This window comes from Ailuropoda melanoleuca, chromosome 11 (assembly GCF_002007445.2).
Source record: "Ailuropoda melanoleuca isolate Jingjing chromosome 11, ASM200744v2, whole genome shotgun sequence".
Taxonomy (NCBI): Eukaryota; Metazoa; Chordata; class Mammalia; order Carnivora; family Ursidae; genus Ailuropoda; species Ailuropoda melanoleuca.
Genome location: NC_048228.1, coordinates 100411183 through 100435372, shown reverse-complemented (window position 1 = coordinate 100435372; position 24190 = coordinate 100411183).

Sequence of the window (24190 nt, the reverse complement as noted above, 5' to 3'; positions counted from 1 at the left end):
TAATTAGTAGGACTGATTTGTAGGCAAATTTAATGACCCAACATGAGAAAGTTGAAATTCAGTCTTTTCAGCTAGATCTTGCCTAAATGACTCATGTACATCTTGGAAAAATCTCATTACTCCTTACTAATCACCTTTACCAATATAAGTACTCATTTTAATGCTCTCTACATTATCCAACACTTCATAAAAAAATAAAAGTGGAAAGTCTACTACGGAACCCTTTCCACACACCATGATACTTATTTCTGAGTACCCAAGACCACATAAATCTGCTTGAGCCCTAATTATCAAACTAATGGTAAGAAGAAATACTTCAGAATTTCTTTCAGATTCAATTTTTATCTTTTAGATGAAAAATACATGTCACATTTATTTTTAACTTTGCACACAAAATCTGTCTGCAGCTATTTTGTTAATCTAAAAAACGTTTTTGTGTGTATATATATATATATATATATAGCATTCTCTTAACTGGAAAAACATATCGCGGAACTTGGATTCTCAATCAAAATGATTTCCTTGAAATACAAGTTAGATCACTTTTCCTTGATATTCATAGCCTTATTGGGAGTATAAACTTGTATATTTTTACTTCCTGATAAAATATTTATGAAGGGAAGAGATTCCCTTATCTATCAAATTATATACTCTAATTCAGCAAATGCTTTATCTTCTGGAACATAAGTTTAATTGGCAAATATGGGCCTGAGCAATTCTCGCAAGATTACTTCAGATTAAGATCTCTGAGGTTTTGCTTTTATGCCAAACTCTGCAAGAGGAAAAAAAAAAATCTGTTCTAACTTCTCCCATAGTGTTTTGACTTTTTGCAAGCTGTATAACAATGGTTTTATTCAAATGGATGCAAATTTGGAAAGCCCTTGACATTTTCCCTTAACCAGGCATTTAAAAAAATTTTTTTTCAAGTAGCAGGTGTTGACTTTTATGTAACCAGCCATCAGATGAGCTTCTTATTTTTTCTTTCTTAAGTTTCCAGGAAACTCTGAACCTACCTTAGAGTTTGAAGAAATAGTCCATTGATCCGGCAGCACATAAAACCCACTGAGTTTTTGCCCTGCAGTAGAACGTTCGGCAGATGTTTCTGTGGTGATTTGAGGAGCATCCTAAAACAGATTGTCAAGGACACTTTGGTACAAGGACAACTGTAAATCAAATCCTTCCCTTGCTTCCCCTCTCCTGCTTACTTTCATCTATTAACTGTGATATAATGACAACTGAAACTTTTTTGCCAATACCATGAGTGCCATGAAGACTCACATTTACTGCAAAGCCCGTAAAACTCCAACCTTGTGTTTAATAAGGTGGGTGGAGAAGAAGGGGGAGAAATTTCACCAAGTTAGGAGTTTATGGAATTCATTACTGGAAAATTCCACTGTGTGAAGTTTATAGACTTGTGATTTGATGCTTGGTGGCTTTTAAGTGCCTGGGTGTTTTGTTTTTGTTTTCGTTTTGGGGTTTTTTGTTTTTTGTTTTGGTGGTGGTGTTGATTTTGGTTTTTCCTCAATATTTTAAATCAAAGACTCTACTTTCTGTCTTATCTCACAGTTGAAGGTCAAAACATGACTGCCTTCTCATTGTCCAGCGCAATTGCCTTGAAAATTCCTAACTATTTTCTTTCATCCTGGTCTTTGAAGATTTGGAGAAGGCAAACACTCTGATTTGATGATACGATACTTGCTTTGGATTGAGATTTTTTGCCAGTTCATTTTTTTTCAGGCTCAGAAAGCACTCTACCTTCTCTCAGGCATTGGAGTCCTTCTAAAACCCAACCTCCAAGACCCTGGCCATATTTTTACCTTTTTTTCTCTTTAAGTTCCCAATGTACTTGATTTATGTAGCTCTTTAACACTTCCATTTCTTGGTGCCACAATTGCCTGGGAGGCAGTTTTGGGAAATGAGTGAGCATTTGGAATATGGTATCGAGCAGACCCACTCTTACTTCCTGAGGATCACATCACCCTACGAAGTTGGTGCTATTATTAGCCCCACTTTACTAGTGTGGAGGCATGACGCCCAGAGAGTAATAACATCACCAGTTTCATGGGGATGTTGCAAGAACTAATGAAAATTCATCATAAAACACGACACACGGCACACTGTGGCTAAATAGTCACTGTTAGCTGAGCTCCTGTTTATATTCAGAGCTAACCAAAATCTTCTCCAGAATAAAGGCAGCGTCTTAGTTCTTCTGCACTTTTCAGGCCAGAAGAGTACCTTGTACATAATCCACACTCAACAAATAGTTGTTGAGTGAACAAGTGATTGATGTGAAATCCCACTGTCCATGGCTTTGCTTAATGACTACCTGACTCGGAAACACAACTTGTGTGTTAAACCTACACACATGTCATCTCCCTTTCTGGTGTTCTACACATCCTTCAAGATTCGTTGCCTGCAGATCAGCCTCCCTGACATTTCGGCCTACCATGACTCTTCTTACCTCTGGACTTCACAGGCCTTTGTCTGCTGCCTGTGCTATCCCAGAATCATTTCTTCATGAGTAAAAGGTGTAGTGTTTCCCAACTCAGAAACCTTCAACCAGCAGGTCCCTCTCATCTTCAGGATGGAGTCTACCATCCTTCTTATGAGATACAAGACTTCCTCCATCCTCTGGTCACCATCAACCTCTGTGGCTCCCTCACTTGGTATGACTCTGTTCGTGTTCTTTCAACACTCTTCTATTTAAAAAACAAACAAAACAAACACAAAAAACAAGAACAAAACAAAACAAAAAAACCTCGAATCATTTTTCTCCCCCTGACTACATTCCTAGTGCTTGTTGTTCCATCATCCACACTTCCAAAGACTATCTCTCTCAGATATTCCAGGCACATGTCTTCTAGGCTACCAGGCTGTAAAATGCATTCCTTAAAAAGTGTTTTACCAAGAGCAATCTCTTTCAGTTTGGTGGCTGTTAATCAGCACATTTTCATGAATTACTCAATAATAATTTGAGCGTAAAAGATGATCAGAGATGATCACATTACCCTTTATAGTGGTCTGGAATTGCTGGAGACTGGTTTTCTGGAAAAGTGGGAAACCTGCTACCATTTGGAAATCAGAGCAATGAATCAAAACACTGGTTTAGGTCTCTGATGTGCCAAGCCTCATGTAGGTGTCAGGACCACAAAGGGTGTTTTATGCTGTCACTGCCCACCAGGAACTCACATTCTGATAAGGACAAGACACAAAAATAAATGCCTTACTACACTGTGCCCCCTATAATAAATGTTAATGTTTCAAAATCTGCTCAACCTTCATCTTCATTGACAAGTTTTCATTTTTGTTTGTTCGTTTGCTTGCTTTTTGACAGCACCAGGAGGGAATGACTCAGGCTCTCACTTTGTATTTTCCTCCTTAATTGAATGTCTTGCCCTGAATTGTTTATGTTTACATTTAAGGTACTGTTTAGCCTAGGGTGCCACAAACAGAAAGAAGAGGAATATATAGCAGAGTGTAGATACAAGGAGCTGCTTTCTGGGGGAGATGTTGCCTGGCTTAAGTATAAGAGAATAAAGGAAAAGATTTCAAGTAGAGGGAACACCATGAACAGAGACAGCAGGTCTAGTGCAGCCCGGTAATAAGACAGTACCAAGTGTGAAGGGAAGAGAGGTGGAGGGGAGGCTGGAGTGGGAGGCAGAGGCCAGGGCTGGGTACAGGATGACCTGCTGGGAGACTGCACATGAACACGGATGGAAGGGAGTTCAACTGGAAAGTGAAAACATCAGATTTGTATTTTAGAAGAGTAACCTTGGCTTTAATGCACAGAAGGGATGGGTGTTGGAAAAGACTGGAAGTGAGGAGGCAAACTTGGGGAACCATAGCAATAATTCCAGAGTGAGATGATAAAGAGCTAGTTTAAAGCAATGATTGCTGCTTAAAACAAAACAAAATGCAGATTTTCTTTCCTCTGGATAGCTGTCCAATTATCCCAACACCATTTCTTGAAGAGACTGGCTTTTTCTATTGGATATTTTTTACTGATGTGTCAAAGATTAGTTGACCATAGAGTTGAGGGTCCATTTCTGGAGACTATTCTGTTCCATTGATCTATGTGTCTGTTTTTATGCCAATACCATGCTGTCTTGGTGACCACAGCTTTGTAATATAGCATGAAATCAGGCAACGTGATGTCCCCAGCTTTGTTTTTCTTTTTCAATATGTCCTGGTGATTTGGTGACTTTTCTGGTTCCATACAAATTTTAGGATTATTTGTTCCAGCTCTTTGAAAAATGCCAATGGTATTTTAATAAGCATGGTGTTGAAAGTGTAGATTGCTCTGGGTAGCACAGACATTTCAACAGTGTTTATTACTCCAGTCCTCTTACACCATACACAAAGATAAACTCTAAATGGATGAAAGACCTCAATGTGAGACAGGAATCCATCAAAATTCTAGAGGAGAACACAGGCTGTAACCTCTTTGACATCAGCCACAGCACCTTCTTTCATGAAATGTCTCCAAAGGCAAGGGAAACAAAAGCAAAATGAACTTTTGGGACTTTATCAAGATAAAAAGCTTCTGCACAGCAAAGAAAACAGTCAATAAACCTAAGAGGCAACCCACAGAATGGGAGAAGATATTTGCAAATGACATTACAGATAAAGGACTGGTATCCAAGATCTATAAAGAACTTCTCAAACTCAACACCCAAAAAACAAATAATCAAGTCAAAAAATGTACAGAAGACATGAACAGACACTTCTCCAAAGAAGACATACAGATGGCTAACAGACAGGAAAAAATGTTCAGCATCATTAGCCATCAGGGAAATTCAAATCAAAACCATATTGATTGTAAGGTGGTAACCTTACACAGGTTAGAATGGCAAAAATTGACAAGGCAGGAAACAACAAATGTTGGAGAGGATGTGGAGAAAGGGGGAATGTTGGTGGGAATGCAAGCTGGTACAGCCACTTGGGAAAACAGTGAGGAGGTTCCTCAAAAAGTTAAACATAGAGCTCCCCTACGACCAAGCAATTGCACTACTGGGTATTTACCCCAAAGATACAGATGTACTGAAAGGGGGGACACATGCACCCCAATGTTCATAGCAGCAACGTCCACAATAGCCAAACTGTGGAAGGAGCCACGATGCCCTTCAACAGATGAATGGATAAAGAAGATGTGGTTCACATATACAATGGAATATTACTCAGCCATCAGAAAGGATGAATACCTACCATGTGCATCAACAAGGATGGAACTGGAGGGGATTATGCTGAGTGAAATAAGTCAGGCAGAGTAGGACAATTTTCATATGGTTTCACTTATATGTAGAACGTAAGGAATAGCATGGAGGACATTAAGGGAAGGAAGGGAAAACTGAATGGGAAGAAATCAGAGGGAGAGATGAACCATGAGAGACTATGGACTCCAGGAAACAATCTGAGGGTTTCAGAAGGGAGGGGAGTGAGGGATGGGGTAGCTGGGTGGTGGGTATTAAAGAGGGCACATATTGCATGGAGCACTGGGTGTTATACGCAAGTAATGAATCATTGAACACTACATCAAAAACTAAAGATGTACTCTATGGTACCTAACATAACAGAAAAAACCAAACCAAAACAAAACCAAAATGCAGAATCTCTTACTAGTGACTCAAAGAAGTGAAATGTGGGTCTTGGCCATTTGTACTTCTTTCATAGTTGTTCAATATCTTCTCCTGCGTAGGCTCCTGCTTACCATTCTAGCTCCCCCTCTCCCCTTAGCCCCTCTACTCATCACCATATGGTCAAATGCAGCAGGAAAGTATTTTTATATACAGGTAAGAATTTTAGTGATCTGGGAATGAAAGTCTTAAGAACCCTAGGGAAAATTGCTAAGAAGACGTAAAGGATTTGAATAAATGCATATTTTAAATGCCAAAGATGCTGTGTGCAAAATTAAAATGAAACAACCTCATAAAGTATTTGCCATCAAAGCACAAAAAGAAAATATCATTAGTGTCCAAACAGCGCATAAAAATCAATTAGAAAAGCACTTAACCTCAAGAAAATCAATGTCCAAAGAATTTGAACAGAACACTACAGAAGAAAAAATACCTAATAAATAGAAGCATCGTATTAAACGTTACCAGTGTACCACAAGTGAAAACCGAAGAAACCTGAAAAAGAGGTTTCTATGTCAAATTGTCATAGCTGTTCTTTGTTTGTTTGTTTGTTTGTTTTTGTAGCTGTTTTAAAAGACGTTTGTCCCTACCAATGTTGGTGGGGAAGGGGACCAAGAACATGCCCTCGGTGGTCTCAAGGATAGAGGAGCAATATTTGTACAATTCCTCTGGGAAGGAATTTGACTCCTAGATGGATAAATAGACAAATAGATATTTCATATATTTATAAATATACATATGGAGACGAACACACACACACACATACATATATATATGTACACATACACACATATATGGAGAGAGGGAAAACGTTTTAAAATATTTAAAATATTTAAAATATTTATACCTTTTGAGCTGTTAATCTCATTGCTAGGAATCTATCCTAAGGAAATAGGAAAGATACAATGAACATTTATTTACAACAATGTACATTCCAACACTATTTACAGTGGCCCAAATCTGAAGTGTTCAGAATATCTAGCAATACATTGTTGTGTAAATGAATAATGGCTTGACATGATAACCATTATACAGTTTTAAAAACTTTAGTTTTCGATTAATTTTATCAAGAAAATTGTTCTGCTGTTGTGGCAAAGGGGAAAAAGATATAAAAGTATATATCTGTTACCAATTCTATGTATACATACCTGTGTATGTGTGTTTTAAAATGGGTATAAATGATAGTAGCTATTTGTGGATATGTGAACCCCAAGATTACAACCATATTAATATGTGATACTGCTGAAGAATGACTTAGAATCATCTGTTTTGCAGAGTTTATTAAACCCAGCTAACATTCCTGATCACAAAGTTTTGCGTTTGTTAACTTATTGTGCAAGGCAGCAACTTTTGAAAAGTAAAGACTTTATTTCTTTGAAAAAAAAAAAAAGCCTCATCCAGCAAGGTGCAAAAAACCCAATAAAAGTAAACAGGTGGCTAAATTTCTTAGGAGAGGAATTCTGTGAGATATGTGACTTTCAGCAGAAATATGACTGTGGAAAACCTCAGGAACTTTAATTACAAATTTGGTGTCTACTAATTATCTGTCTGAAATAAACTGGAGTAAAAGCACCAAAATGCTAACGGTGGTGATATATGGGTCTGGAGATAGAGAGAGAATCTCTTTTGCCTTGAAAACAAGAAAAGCATACAGTGGTAAAGTCATAAAAATTAAAGTCACACTCTACTGACCCATTCACACCTCCAGAGCTTCTCGAAGGAGACAAGGGAAAAGCAGAGCCATGCAATTAGGCTCACACCATGGTTCGGTTTTACGGTGTAGGCTGTGTCATTAGAAAGCTTGGAAAAGATTTTATTTTCAATCGGAGTGAACTCAGCAAGTCATTTTCCCTCCCATTAAAAACTTTCCGCTCCTGCTACCACTTCCCCAGTGCCTCTCCAATCCCATACAACTTCCAATCCAACCTGTCAGTAGTGACTCCAGCCACCCAAGAATCTACTTCCGGAAACTGCTCTTCTTCTCCAGCCCTCCCTAGTGGGCCTGTCTCACTGCATGGCTCTTTAATTGAACCAGCTCCTAGTGCTTGGTATCTCTGTCTGCAGACCCTGATTATGCAGTACCTCATGAATAACCCGAGTCAGGATGTCCTCCCTGCAGTCTCCCAGCCAGGCCTGTGATATTACTTGATCCTTTCTCACAGCACGTCTGCAAAAGTTTGGAATTTGCAAGCAATAATCCACCAGCCAGGGTGAACTGAGGACATCCCTGACGCCAGAATGGCTGTAGAGAACAGAAAAACACCCTCCCAGTACAGATCAGAGAATACATCCCCTGGAAAAGAAAAATGATGATGGGAAAATCATCCATGGATTTGTAGTGATTCTACTGTGTGCCAGATACTAATTGCTATGACATCACCGAATAGAAAGGATTATGGCTAATTATCACAACAACAGAGTGGAATAGATACAATTAAGCCCCTGCTTTATTGGTTAGAAAATTGAGGTGCAAAGAGTTTAAATAGCTTTGCCAAAGTCATAGAACCAGGAATTACAGCCAGGTCTCCTGACTGCATATGCATGTTTTGTTCCAGATAGTAAATTTCTATAGGCAGAAAGCAAGGCCCTGAGTTAATGAGATCCGGAGTTGAACTTGATGAAAAGGAACCAAAATCTCTGGAGGAAGAAAAGCTAGTGGTCCCGTGTTCCAGATGCCAAAGAGATGTGGGGAAAGAGAAAAGGCCAGGAAAGTATGTTGGGACTGGTGGGAGAACGGACCACTGGGCTAGACATCACAAGACTACTTCTCCTTTGTTCCAAAGCATTCAAGTCAGCTTGGGTGAATCCCTTTTCCCGGGTCCCAGTATTTGTCCCAGTGTACAACTCAAACTTTACAGATGTGTTCCTATTCTATTCTTGCTTTTGCAAATTTTAGTTCTTCCTGTTTAGAAAACTTGTAGGCTGTTGTACATGCCAAATATATCCAGATTTTGACTCTTTTTCACTTTGTCACTGCTTCCACCCTGATCCAAATCGCCATCACTTATCTGGATTGTTATGATAACTCCTCAATGGCATCTCGCCATTTGCCCTTTCTTGCCTAGAGTCCGTTTGACTAGAAACTCGGGTGATCTTCAGAAAAATCCAATTCAGATCATTTAATTCCTTTGCAATGGCTCCCCATTTCTATCAAAATAAAAGGCAAAGCTACTTAATGGCTTAGAAAAAGGAGGGCACGTATTGCAATGAGCACTGGGTGTTATACGCAATCAATCATGGAACACTACATCAAAAACTAATGACCTACTGTATGGTGACTAACATAACATAATAAAAAATGTATTAGCATATAACAAAAAAAAGGTCATATATCAGGGATTGACATTTTTTCTGTAAGGCCTATAAAGTATGTAAATAACTTAGACCTTGTGGGCCACGTGGTAACTATCCCAACAACTCAGCTCTCCCATTATACTACGAACGCACCATACACATATGTAAACAAATAGATGTGGCTGTGTTCTAATACAATTTTACTTACAAAAGGAGGAGATGGGCCTGATTTGGCCCATGGGCTGTAGTTTGCTAATCTTTATCCTATAAGATCTAGCCTCTGTTTCCTCATGCCTGTTCCTGACCTCATTTATTAGGACTCTTTCTATTGCTTACTGCACTCCAACCACAAAAGCCATTTTGTTGTCCCTCAAACACGCCATGCAATTTCCTGCTGCTCTTACCCCCAGACTTCTGTCTTCATAAGAACTTCAGATACCCAAGTATTTCTATGACTAACTCTCTCACTTCCTCCAATTTCGGAAAAATCTTACCATCTCAGTGAGCGTAAACTAGCCTTCTTCTGTTCCATTACCATGCCCCTTACCTTGCTCTAGTTTTCCTTTTCTTTGTAATATTTATCACTTTTAAACCAACTATAATTTGCTTATTTATCACATGTATTTTTCACTCTTTATCCACCCCCTCAATGGAATGGGAAGAATCTCCATATGAGCAATGTGTTGATATGTTTTATTTACTCACATAACCTAAACTACCTAGAAGGGATTCTGGCACATAATCAATGCTCAGTATACATTTATGGAATCAAGAGCTGAAGACAAATCTAAAGCTGGAGAAGTTATAGAAAGGTGTAGAATTACCTTGCTAAGATCACCTAACCTCCCCCTCAGCTTATCTGAAAGGAATAGTAGGATTGCAAGGAGATTGCTTTAGACTCGTGAGTTGTCCTTGGAGAACAATGTGGCATTTCCCTTCCTCCCTCTGTGTTCACCCAATGAAAACAAAGTAAGGATTGTTCAAAGAAACTACTAGTAGAAATTGGGGAATGTGCTTCAGTTATTGCAAAAATGGCCTGATTTATCTCTGTTGCACCCTTTAAAAGTGACTTAGCAGCTCTCATCAAGAAGTGAAACCTGTCCCCTGACCTTTGAATCTGGAGTGGCTTTGTGATTAGTTTTGGCCAATAGAATCTGAGGGAATGACATTGCTCCAGGTCTCAAAAGGCTTTGCACTCTTCCAAGTTGTCACAAGGTGCATTCCCAGACATCATGTGAATTATCTCAAGCTAGTCTATTGGAGAATGAGACATAGAAAGCAGAGCTGAGTCAGCCCAGTTGTCTCAGTGAGATGTGGGAAGTCCCAAATAAGCAGCAAAACTTTTAGCCTGCCCATAGGTGACCACAGATGAATGAGGGAGCTCTGACAATACCAGAGGAACAGCCTCGCTAAGTTTACTCAAAATTGACCTGAAGAACTGTGATCCAAATACATATTTAATTAAGTCACCAAATGTTGGCTTGTTTGTTACATAGCAGTAGTCAACTGATAACCCATGTATCTGTAAAAAAGAGATCCTGGCATCTTACCCTTCGTTGGTTGGACACAAGCACAGCTAAGAAACCCATCAACCAAGTAAGGTTTTTCCAGTGGAAAAGAATGCGGGAGCAAGTTCTTGGGGATATCTGACATATTATCTAGTAGTTTGGGGGTCCGGTGTAGAAATTGGATGAGAAAACTGTATTCTGTGAACAATAAAGCACTAGCCTAGGAGGAGGAGGAAGAATTAAGATCCTTCTGACTGTGAGGATTACTTAGATTATCTAGAGGTAATCAGTAGATGACACAAAAAGCCTAGCTGGAGGCACCAGCAATGAAGGAAGATCCTGGAGGAGAAAGGGTCAATGAGGGGGAGAGCCAGTATAGAGGGATCAGTGATGCATAGCAGAGTGATATCCATGCTTGAGCCTGAGGAAAGGGAGTAAAGATGTACAGAAAGGCAGGTAATTGTGTACGTGGGGGTGTAAGTGAGGATGAGAATGAGGTCATTTATAGCTTTATAACCTCAATGAACTAAGGGGAGGACCATTTTACATAGAGGGGGTGCTAATTAACTTAGTCAAGATTCTAGAAAATGATTATTTAAGAGCTGTGGGTGGAACTTGGTGACAGAAGCTGGCTGGATTGGAGTATGATGACCACTGTCATGTTCTCCATCATGTGCTCTGATGTTCTTAGTGTTTCTTTTAATCTCTGAATTTTAAGAAAAAACAACTTAAAAAAAAAAAAAAACCACAGACCTGGGGATACTACTGGATAGGTGTGGCAGAAGATAGGATGTCATGGAGTTGAGATTGTTCAAAGAAAAGAGTGGTTTAGGTAACCCAAAACAATGTCTAGCTTGGTCAGGAAACTCTAAGCTTAGAAGAGCCTTACAGACTGAACAAAGTAGAGGGATGGAAAAGCTAAAAGACTATGTGAGTCAAGGAACAGAAGCGTTGGGTATAAGAAAGTGAGGAAGTTGTAAGACACAGAGACTGAATGAAGTTTTTAAGTTCAGGATTTCAGAAGTGGAGCTGTTCTGGGTCTTGACATAGCTCGAGGTAGAGTCATAGGAGTGGTTCTTTGAAAGGAAGGTGGAACTAAAGTTCACTTGTGTTGAGAAGGTTGAGCACTCAAATTCTAGCATGGAAGGAAATCTTATAGAATGATAGGCAAATAAGAAAAAGGAAAGGCACTTACTATGTGCTATTCCTGTGACCCTGAATAAGCTCTCAACCCTTGGATTGCAGGTGATACAATCTAGTAGCATGGGGCACACAAAACATTTCCTATAAATGCTTGCCCAACGGCTGCAGGGGACTTTTTTTCTCTTCCCAGCTTCTCAGTAGCAATGGAGCCCAATGAATGAGGTATCTGATAAATGCTGAGTGGGGAGAGGGAACAGCTGTGAGTCCTGGAGCCTCTAAACAAACCTCAGGATAACAAACAGGACACATACCTCTGGAAGGAAGCTTGCTCATAGCTGGATAAAGCCCTTAAGAAAGTTCTTCTCTGACCTCTCAGCTCCTAGCTGCCCATGTTCTAGGAGGATGATTCATCTACTGCCCCAGACAGAAGGTCCCACAGAGAGGTGAGTAATGGGGATTTGGGGGAGCAGTGTCCTTCTCCAGGATGAATGAACTTCTCACAGAGTGCTTTGCGTAGGTCTGAGGTAGAACCATAGTCCATTTCATCCTACAATGGAGGTATTTTTTAATACTCAAGCACAAATGACCTAACCTACCCTCATTCTGAAGATCAGGAAATTGAGATCCCAAGCTTTGTAATCAGATAAGGTATGAGTCCCAGCTCCCCATGCACTGTCTATGACCATGGTCATGTCAGTCTTTTTTTTTTTTTTTTAAAGATTTTATTTATTTATTCGACAAGAGATAGAGACAGCCAGCGAGAGAGGGAACACAAGCAGGGGGAGTGGGAGAGGAAGAAGCAGGCTCATAGCAGAGGAGCCTGATGTGGGGCTCGATCCCATAACGCCGGGATCATGCCCTGAGCCGAAGGCAGACGCTTAACCACTGTGCCACCCAGGCGCCCCGAAGTCTTTTTCTAACATCAGTTTCCTCTTCTGAAAACTGAAAATACTGCTGTCAGGCTCGTGGTTGTATTGAAGATTAAACAAGATAAAGCACAGCCCACAACAGAGTTAGGGTAACTGTTGTCAGCAGTGCCTTAAAATCAATATGCCATTAAGGTTATTTTGTTATCTAAGACTCTACAGACTGCTAATTGTACATCAAGGAAAGGGCTGGGAGCACTGGACCCTTTACATTAGGATGGCCACCTCTCCAACCCCTGAGAAGTTGGGGAATATAATTCCTTAATTTCCAGTGACTGAATAATGTCACTGTTCATGACATTGTCATGACAACGTCACTTTGTCCATGTTAGGTCATAGAGGCAAAAGTGACATTGTCATGACAATGTCACTTTGTCCATGTTAGGTCATAGAGGCAAAACAAACTCAGTTTGATACCAAAGGCTAAACTCATTCCACCGCATGATTGATCTCTCCCCCCCACAATAAAATCACTTGTTAAAGGGATCTGTTAATATGCTCTACATTTCTGATTCTATATGACCAGCAGGCATATGCAATAGAGTTTCATCTTCCTATATCTGTGTTTAAGGAACCAATCATTTAAATATTTGGTGCCTCATTTGAGGAGACCTGTTCTGAAGTCATGAGGTGGTGGAATAGCCACAGGCACCAATCTTGGATTGATGGGGTTCTAGTAACATCTCGATAGAGACATGATTGTTACAGTAAAACTCTGTTACATCCTTGTTCCCTTGCCAAGGCAACTGTTCTGTTTTCTGTGCTCTCCTTCTTAGGGCAGATGTCACAGCACTTAAGAAGTGGTTTAATGATACCAATTGAGTTTTCTGTCTATTTGCATAAACTAGGTAGCATCAGAAATACATTAGATCACAGCCTAGGGATTCATTTATTTTTCTTCCATTTTATACTGAAGGAACTGAGAAGAAAGCAGAGGGAAAGAGGAGGGACCCTCTGTCCGAATTAGAAGTCTGTCAATCCACCTCAAATAAGGCTGTCACTTTGGTTTTAGGAAAAGGAATTATTACTTGGCTGTGAGGGTTGATCTCAGTGGAGGTAAAATAGATTATAAGTTGACAAATAGGATCTTCCAGAATAAACATGAGCCTGTTGTAGCCTGTGCACCTAATAGCTTAACATCAAAAGCTCTAGTTAATGAAAAATAATGCTACACCTCCTCAAGAGAGCCATGTGACCTTGCTCAGTTTCTTAAAGTTTCTGACTCTTAATTGCTGTATCTATAAAATGGGACTTATGATACCTATTCCGAAAGATCATACAGCCATTAAAATGGAACTTATATAAAACTGTCTAGCAGCATGCCTGAAATGACAGGCATTTTTAGAAATATTAGTTCTTTAGCAAGACATACATAGAAACACATCCAACAGCCTTCTTGCTTTTACAGAGAGAGATTCAGGGCCTGTAAGAACCAAGCGTCTTTTTCCTAGTCCTCATGACAATGCAATATACTACTGAGCTTCACCAGCCAAGAAGTGAGGGTAATTACCTTTGCTCTGAGATACTCCTAGGATTAATACATGGAATTCAATATAAGATGTGATTGTGCATTGAAGATTTGAGACAATATGTGCCAAATGTAATTCACTCATATTATTATTCATTCATTATTCTTCCAATAAGCAATTTTGAGATCCTGCTATGAGCCAGGTGCCAGGATAGATGTTGGGTGAGCAAAATGGTTCATGCACTCATGGAATCAGGATATAAAACATGAAATATTTTCACAAACAAGCCTAAAATTTCACCTGGGTGAAATGCTGTGGAAAGGAAGAGCCATATGCTATGGGCGTGGAGTAGTTGGCCTCATCGAGGGGCCAGGAAAGGCTTCTTCGGAGAGTGTTATTTGAGCTGAAATCTAAAGGAGAATTCGCTCTATGTCAGAGGAAAAAAGAGAGAACACCAAGCACAAATGTTCTATATCAGTCAGCAAGGTAGGCAGCAGAGACAAAGAATGCCAGTGCTCTTGGTGCTTACAGACCAAGAAGTTGGTGGAAGACGAACTTGAGGAGGTAGGCGTGGCCTTAGAAGCCACAGGAAGGAGTGCTGCCTTTATCTTCTGAGTCATGAGATAGATGTCTGAAAGTCTCTACCTGGGTAGCCAGGGAATGTGAGCAGATACACATTTTTGAATGGTCATGCAGTTGCAGCTGGATTTCTAGGGCTGGATGGATGGCGGTAAGCAAGTTAGGAGGCTGTTGGTAGTAACATCTAGTTACCTTGGGCTAGTGGGATGCTTTGTGCAGTACTGAGGAGGAAAATTTGACAGTATTTAGTGATGGATTATCTATGAGACTTAGAGACAGAAGGCGGTGTCTAGGAGGACACCTAGATTTCTGGCTTTCTTAATTCAATAGATGGTTTAGTTTTATCATGAAATAAAAAACAGTAAAAGAGGTCCATGTTTGTTGGGGAATAATAAAGTGGTTCACTTTGGACCATACGGTTGAGGCACATTTAACAAATGCAAAAAGAAATGTCGAGTAAACATTTATATATGTGGGTCATGATTTGAGAAGGGGGCTCTGCACTCTGAGAGACACATTAGTGAATTGCCTGGGTATAGCTCCAGGCAGCGGAATGGGCAGGCTCTAAGTCTGCTAAGAGACAGTGAACAAAATAGTGTGCCCAAAACAATACTGAGAAACAACTGGTGAAATAGAGGACAGGAAACAAAGCAGGAAGGCAGAGAAGAAGCAGGAAAGTCTATATGCAATCCCTAGTAACACCGCAGAGGATAAGAACTGAGATTTCATATAAAAGGCACAGTCCACAAGGTCAAATGATGCTGTGAGGTTAGGCGAGAAGAAGACTCCAAAGTAGCACCATTTTATGTCTTGAAAGCAACTAATAATAGACTATATTTGGAGAGATGAGGACTGAAACCAGTAGAGATTTTATTAGATCACCTTCTATATTAAACTCCCCTTCCGTCGCATACACACATGAAATGACCATCCATTCATCAAACCATGCGGACAGTCTCTGGCAATAGGGACCGAAAATCAATATTTCAGATAAAGATCGATCCCAATTCTCCCTGGGACAATACAGGTATATTCTACTTTTAAAGTCAGCATTAGGCCACTTCATTTTTATGAAAGACATACATTAGTCCCCGCCTTTGCTAACCAAAAGAAATTCAAACTTTCTCCTTTACGATAAAAGGCACAAATCAAAAATAGTGTTCAGTGTTTGTTGTAGAGTGAAATGAGCCCATAAAGAGACACCCGTGCACCCCCGCAGGACAGAGAGAATGCCCCCTGCCGCCGCCACGAGCTCCTTCATCTGAGACACTCTCAGCATCTCAGCGTCAAGCCGCTAGAGCTCTGAGGCTGTGCCTGTGAGCATCTGAGCTTTCTCCCCATTTATGCATCCATTAGCAAGATGTGTCCTAAGATACCAGAAAAGCCTACACGAGGTGATTTTGGGGGGGTCTGGGAACACTCAAAAAATATTTTCAAATAAATTAGTGGTAATTGCTTCTTTGCTTGATGCCATTTTAGCTTATGAAAGTTTTCACAAGAATGCTCTGTGTTTTGGACAGAGAAGGGAACCTGTACTGTATTTCTTTAATACAAAAGTAATCACTGGGCCAAAAAGACATGTGGGACAACTAAATGAATCACTGAAGGAAAAGAGAAGAGGGCATATGTAGATCAGTGCCCACAGCCAGGAATGACATGGCAATTCCATGCCAGGGAAGACCAGAGCCTTGCTGGCCACCAGCTGTCTCCTCCATCACAAGCCAAGCTCAGCTCCCACCTTGCCAGTCGACAGAAAGACACTGAGACATTCTTGCTCATTCTTTCCCCCACCAAAGTGGCCTGGCAAACACTGTTCCTTTTCTTCTATTTGTTTCACCTGCCTTTTCTCTTCTCAACTCTTAAATCTTATTTGTTTTTTGTTTTTTTCCCCCCCAATGCTTACTAATAATCTCTCATTTCTTTGGCTAAACTTAAAAAACTCATTTGACCCTCATATGAGGCATTATCATTAGCAAAGCTTCCTCAACACCAGCCCTCCTGGACTAAGCAGGTGATCTGAATCTGAACTCATATCGCCCAAATATCACTAATTATACTGGAAATCTAGTCCCCAAGGTGGCTCTGCATGAAATTTTCACATAATTAAAGCCTGTACTCCTTTGACTTTGAGGCGCACAGGGTTATTACGGTGCACACATCTTCAGAAGCTGTGGTTAAAAGAGGTGAAGGAGAGGAACCTTGGTGGTTTTTCAGGTACTTTCTCTGTTTTGAGTATCAGAGAAAGCTGGACCCTGAAAGAAAACAGTAAGAGGAACAGATAATAAAGCACAGTGGAAAGAGATCTGTATGAGATAAAAGGTGATGGCAAAACCCAGTGCAAAATTAAATCCTACCTTGGATATAATAATTAACAGAACTGGCATTGTGTTAATGTCAAATTATTGTTAAACAGTAAAAACTGAAAATGATCTTCCAGAATTAAACTAAAGAACAAAAGGATGAAAATCATGGCAAGGAAAATTAGAAGTTTGGAGAAGAGAGTATAGAAAACTGACCAAAAAGCGAACATTAGTGGAACGGTAGAAGCTGTCTTAAGAGCAGTAAGAAATTAAAGTTCCCTAGGAGTAATAATACCTGAGAATAGAAAGCTAAGAGCTCATTACATTCTAAGGAAACACAATGAAGAGACCACTTTCTGATCAGATTAAAAAATAATTTAAAAAATCAAGAAAAATTCCATAACCCTCCAGGGCAGATAAATGTAGGTTACTTCCAGAGAAATTAAATCAATGTCTCAGACTTTTCATCTCAACAGTAGAGAAGAGAAAACAGCAGAGCAACAGCTGGTGAATTTTTAGGGAAAATGGCCATGACCCAAGAATTCTTCATCTTAACAAGTTGTCTTTTATGAAGGAAGCACAGAAAAATCAATCTCCTATGAGAAGATAACTCTCTGACCCATTCTTGAAAAAAAAATCATTTAAGTAGTACTCTCAACAAGTACAGGAAACAAAATTATGAAATCATTGTTGTATAAAATGATTGATATTCACTTTTTTATTTTATTTTATTTTTTAAAGATTTTATTTATTTATTGGACAGAGATAGAGACAGCCAGCGAGAGAGGGAACACAAGCAGGGGGAGTGGGAGAGGAAGAAGCAGGCTCATAGCGGAGGAGCCTGATGTGGGGCTCGATCCCGTAACGCCAGGATCACGCCCTGAGCCGAAGGCAGACGCTTAACTGCTGTGCCACCCAGGCGCCCCTACTTTTTTATTTTAAAAGTTATTTGAAAATAAGATATTTGCACATTTATTTTCTACCTCAGGATAGGTAGGATGAAAATGGAAAGAATCTGTCATATTAGGAAAATTCATGAGAATCGCACAGTTATTAAATATCATGTTTTGAAAGATCCTGATGACATGGGAAAATACATATGATGATAAGTCAAGAAAATATGAATACACAGGACCTAAACATATATGAGCAGTGTGATTTCGACTATAGAAACAAGGAAAAGCAGGTAAGACAGACATAACTGCGTCTCTGATGCAGGACCAAGGCCAAGGTAGATGGAGAATAGAAGGTAAGGAAGAATTTCAGTTGCAACATTGTATACTGTTGGTGGGAAGGCAAAATGCTGCAGCCATTATGGAAAACAGCAGGAAGTTTCCTCAAAAATGAAAAATAGAACTACCATATAATCCAGCAATCCCATTTCTGGTTCTATACCCTAGAGAACAGGACTTGGGATCTCTCAATACCTTCTTCTTTGGCTGTTCAGCCTACTCTTTTAATTAATAGAGGAATAAAGGAATTCCAGAATGAGAAGTCACTGAAAACAGAGGAGAGGAAATTATTCAAGGAATACCAGAAGATAATTTACAAGAGCTGAATGACATGGCATTTCACATTAAAAGAGGCCACTAATCACTAAGTGTAATGAATGAAAATAGCAAATGATTCTCATTTGTAACAGCCCCACGAAATGTACAAACACAAGGATACAAAGATGCTGAAAGTTACCTAAAAAGAAAGAGGACCGACATTAGCTTTTGTTGAGCAAGAGTGAATGCTTAAATAGCACAAAAAAAGCGATGCCTCCAAAATTCTCTTGCGTTCTCTTGTGAAGTTTATCGTATTTCAATGTATCTAATACACCATTAACTTCAGGAAGCTGTGTTATTTTATATACCTATAAAAAGTGCAAAATAAAAACATTGGTAAAATTGTAAAATTCCATTGTTTTATGAGATGCATCTTGATTTTGGATATTAAAATATGAAAATATGCAATGTAGAATCAGTACAATTCGATAGTTAAGAGTTACCCCTGAAAACCCCTTAAATTGCCTTTCTAAAGCTCAGTACATAATATATTTATCACGAAGGGTTGCTCTCATGCCCCCTTTATGCACTCTAAAGTTTGACAGCCACAGAGAATACATAGAGGCAGTAAAGACAAAGTCTATAAGGAGATGTCTGGGTTTTAGTAATTTTTTTAAAAGATTTTATTTATTTATTTGAGAGAGAGAGAGTGCGGGAGCCAGCATGAGACCAGGGCTGAGGCGAGGGACAGAGGGAGAAGGAGAAGCACACTCTTCCCTAAGCAGGGAGCCCTACATGACATGGGACTCCATCCCAGAACCCCGCAATCACGACCTGAACCATAATAAGCAGAGGCTTAACCAATTGAGCTACCCAGGTGCTCTGATGTCTGGGCTTTACAATGATTTATCCTTTAGGGGTGCCCGGTTGGCTCAGTTGGTTAAGCCTCTGCCTTGGCTCAGGTCATGATCTCAGGGTCCTGGGATGGAGTCCCGCATGGGGCTCCTTGCTTGGTGAGGAACCTGCTTCTCCCTCTGCTTTGCACACCCTCTGCTTGTGCTCTCTCTCTCTCTGACAAATAAATAAATAGAATCTTTAAAAAAAAATTTATCCTTTAATATGATTATGGAGAATAAATGAGGACTTCTAAATTTCTTCTGCTTTCCTGCAGGGTAGATCCCATTCTACTTTTAATACGAAGTGTATATAACCTTACTGATTTTAATTTGTTGTTGAGAGAGCAAAGGATTTGAATCCTGGAAGGACAGTGGATGTTGGCGTCGGAAGTGAACATACACATGGAATGTGAATTTGATATGGCAGCTCATTACCCAATCAAACTAACGTTCACTTTTGCAGGTAGCAATGAGGGAGATACTTTTTCAGACATGAAAATTTGATCTCCTTTAAGCCATTTTTGCTAAAAGACCTGAAAACACATTCCAGCGGAACCAAGGAGAACAGGATAGTACAACCAAATTGGGAGAGCTTGTGATGAAAATCTTAAAAATACAGCTATGGAACAGGACTTGAGGGCATTTGGTGTTTGTTAAATAAAAATGGGGGAGGGGATTCTGGGGAGGGAGGCCCTTAGAAAAAAGAGAGGTCTTAAAAGAACAGATGATACAATGATTTAATCCACCAAAAAACAGAAGGCTATGTTTAAGGCCAATAGTTTTAAGAAAGAAAAATAAATAAACAGACCAAAGCAAGCTGCAACGCGTAGTAAAATAAACATTGAATAAGAAAGGAAATAAGCCATAGTTTATTGACTGTGATATTTACGCAATCATAATTATGAAAATTATCTATTGTTAACATTTAGAATCAACATATAGACGAAGCAAGGAATGTGGTTACAGATTAGGATGTAGTGATAGCAATTTCAACATTGGAAAAAAAGATAATGGAAGTTGGAAGGTGGGAGCAGGAAGAGGCTGAGGGGGGTTGGTATATTTCTGCAGATGGGGAGTCCAGAGTTACATTTATATTTGGTGAATAAGAAACAAAATTTCAAGTGCATTCATAAATTGAGGGGAAAAAAATAGACAAAGTGAAAATTGGGAGAAGGGAGCGAGAGAAGTGGAGGGAGCTAGACACACCAACCACAGCAGAATATACCCACAGTGGATAAGCCAGGAGAAAGCAACCTACAAACAGCAATTAGCTTTGCACATCTGCAGGGTGGGCCTAGAAATAAGGATGCGTAGGGTAGGAACTGTTGCATTCCACTACAAGCCCTACTTTACTTTTTTTTTCTTCATTTTTAAGCCATGAACATATATTACCGGGGGAAATTAATTTTTTTATATGAAATTCAAGAGGTTGACATCATTCAGGCTCCATGTCGAGAGGGTAGTTCTGGAGTAGGGGGCAATGTAGGAGGGTCTGAACGGTTGTGCAGTGCTCTTGGCTAAAGATCAGGGAAGAGGGAGCACAGAATTGAGAATACCATCGCTTTTGTGAAGGGTACAGAGAGAAGCAAAAACAAGACACAGAACAGGAAATGAGAGATTTGTGCCTTGAATCGAATGTACGAGGCTTTGAGGGTCCTGTTAGTCTTGGATCACTATTTTTTTTGAAACATCTCCATGGGCTTGTCGTTTATGAGCCACAGAAAGAGAAATTTCAGGATCATCGAGGGATGTCTAGAGAAAGAAGACCTCAAGGAACTCACTGATAAGGGCAAACTTGTCAAGCCTTCATGTGAATCTAGGAGTTCCTGATGATCCCAGGGCCCCAGAGTCCGCTGAGGGTGCAGACAGACCTTGGACAGGTTCTGTAACTAAGCGACACCACGGGCAGGATTCAACAGGTCACGGCTGTGAATATGTGCTTTGGTAGAGACGATTTCTCCCACAGGTTCTACTGACATGCCCCCCGTGGTTCTGTCCATAACAACTCCTTCTTCAATAGCCTTTTAGTCCCTCTGATCCTTGGAGAAGAATAAGGTGACCAGCTGTCCCAGTTGGCTCAGGACTGTTCCAGAGTTTAAACAATGAAAGTCCTGGGTCCAGGGAAACTCCTCAGTTTCAGGAAAATGAGGAAGGTTGGCATCTGTAGGAAAAATTCCGGGTAACTCATTATGTGACGATTAGTGCCAGATGGTGAAAATTTCTATCTTAGAAAGTACTTTTTGTTCCTTGTGATTTTATCTGATCCTGACAAGCCTGCGCAGCAGCCAAGACATGGTTTATGTTCACCTCCATCTACCTAAGAGTCACTTGAGGCCTGAGAGATCGATCATCTGTGAATAACCACAGTCAGAATTTAGTTGACATAGCATTTTACTGGATGCTTCTTGATCCATATCTCATGCACTGTCCTATATATAAAGTTGCCGTGTTGAAATTGGTTCCCTAGTAATAATGGTAATAATAGTGTTTAAATATCTCATCACTTCATCAATAGTTGCCATTATTAGCCTCATGTTTAAGATAAGGAAATTAAGGTGCAGAAAAATTAAGAATCTCATTTGGAAACACCCAGGAAGTGGTTAGTAGTCAGGACTAGAACCCATATACCTCTGACACTATGCCTTGTCTACTTGAGCAAAGAAAATGTGTGGCTCTCCTCATCTTCAAGAATTCTTAATCTGGCTTCCAAGAACCCCAACCTACTTTTCCACTTGTGTCCCTCACTAGTTCCTTCTCATGGATCTTCTGTGCCTGCTGAGCTGAACTGCTTTCTGATTCTACAAGATGGCTGCTGCTCCTGACCAAGATGGCTGCTGCTCCTGACCAAGGCCTTTGTCCTGATCTTTCTCACAGCTGGAATGTAATCGTCCAGGCACTCAATGCAGAATGTGCCAGGTACAGTCAGACATGGGCTTACTAGATAAATTGCCACCTGTTAGCATGGGGATCTTCGACAAGTTTCCCAAACCTTTCTGAGCCTTCCTTTCCTCATCTGCAAGTTGGAGACAATTGGGAATCATGAGGGAGGATTTAAGGATTAGTAAGCATGTCTCATTAATCAGCTAATGCTATGCATGGCACCCAGTCTGTGCACTCCACTCCAGACAGACGGTAAAAGCAGAGAAGGCTGCACAACTCTGACTATTGTATACATGGGGAATGGCTGACTATTTCAAAGGAAATCATGCAGTCTATGGACTAGAACAATTTGAATTTATCCTAATTTTCAAAAAAGAAATGCATGGGGCCTATGAATCATGGAAGGCTCTGGAGGCAGCCCTGAAATTACCCCCTGGTTTTGCCCCTCAATGGCTGGGTGACAAAGGGAAGCTGCCTAATTCTTACAGCCTCAGTGTTTTCATTTCTCAAAAGGAAAGCATTGGTTTTATCTCAAACTATTATCAAGGAGGTAAGATACTGTGTATAAAAGGATTTCATTTTATAGCTTTCCTCTGATATTTATAGTCTTTGCTCAGATTTTAGGTTTTTAATCCTGGATCCTTCAGCATGTCATTTTACCTCTCTGACCCTCAGTTTATTCATCTGAATAAATGGGATTAATATCATCTACCTCACAGTGGAAGATGTGAACATAAATTCAAATCATGTCATAGAAAGGACTGAAAAATGAACACCGTTACTACCAGCATTGGATTATAGATTTACTCTTAATATCCTTCCCTGGGAACCGACTCATCTTCTTGACCCTCACAAATCAGTCAAGAGAGAGTAAGTTGCCCCTCCCTGCCCACACCTCCTTAAATTTTGAGGAAAAAATAGATTGAAACTGGCCTGGAGATTCTTTAATAAAACTTTTAAAAGTCTGGTGTTTTCCAATGTTCTTAGATGAAATACAGCAAGGTCAGCCTTTAAAAATCAAAACTTTTCCTGTGCCTTCCTCACAATGGAGAGGCTATAATGAAACCTGACCAAATTACTTTTTAATTGGCAAAGCAATAAATTAGTGAAAATGTATTCCTTCTGTATTCCTGGATGGCTCTATTGGATCTGGAAATGAATCATTTTGTAGGGCATTGGTTTGTCTTTTCTTATTGACATTCTTCTTTTTCACAAATTTATAGAAATAGAAACACAAAGGGTGAAGAAAAATATAAAGTCATGTGTGAGTCCTAGAATAATGATGTACCTTTGGATCAGATAAGAAAATCCCTGAGCTTTAATTCAACCTAGGATGGAAGCATTGCAGAAATGATATTCAATAACCAAAAAAAAATTATTATAAAACTTGATGGTATTTTCATAATAACTAAGTGCCTCAAAGGGCCAATCAAGGATTATGGACAGTTCTTTTATGTGCCTGGATTGTGAGGCACAAAAATGACAATGGCATGATCGTGTCATAATCATTCTGAGTATTTGTGTAGCACTTTACATCTTATGAGTCACACTCCCATTTATCATCTAATTTGATCCTTCCAACAACCCAGGGGGTTGCCAGGGAAAATATTGCCATTCTCTTTTTACAGATAAGGAAACCAAGGCACAGATAATTTTCATGACTTGCTCAAGTATATACAGCCTAGAAAGTGGCATAGTTGAGATTGAAATTAGGCTCATTCTGACTCCAAAGTCCAAGGAGAAAACTTTGAGCAAGTTCTTCTATATTTCAGAGAAAACATGTTCAGGGGATCTTGCAGCATGAGGTGAACTTCATGAGACATTTTAAAACAGAATTCAGTATTCTAAAACAGAATATGATAATATAAATCTTAAAGACTCAACATGAATGGAGCCATGCCCAAAGGGTCAAAGTACTAGCATAAAATATTAGGGAAGAACTAACACTTTGGTTCGAGAACATTTCAAGAACAAAATGATTGGGGACCAAAGTAACACGTAGTCACGAAAGCGTAGGCTTTGCAAGATGAACGACTCAGAATTCGCTGCACGCTACTTAACTCTTCTGTAGT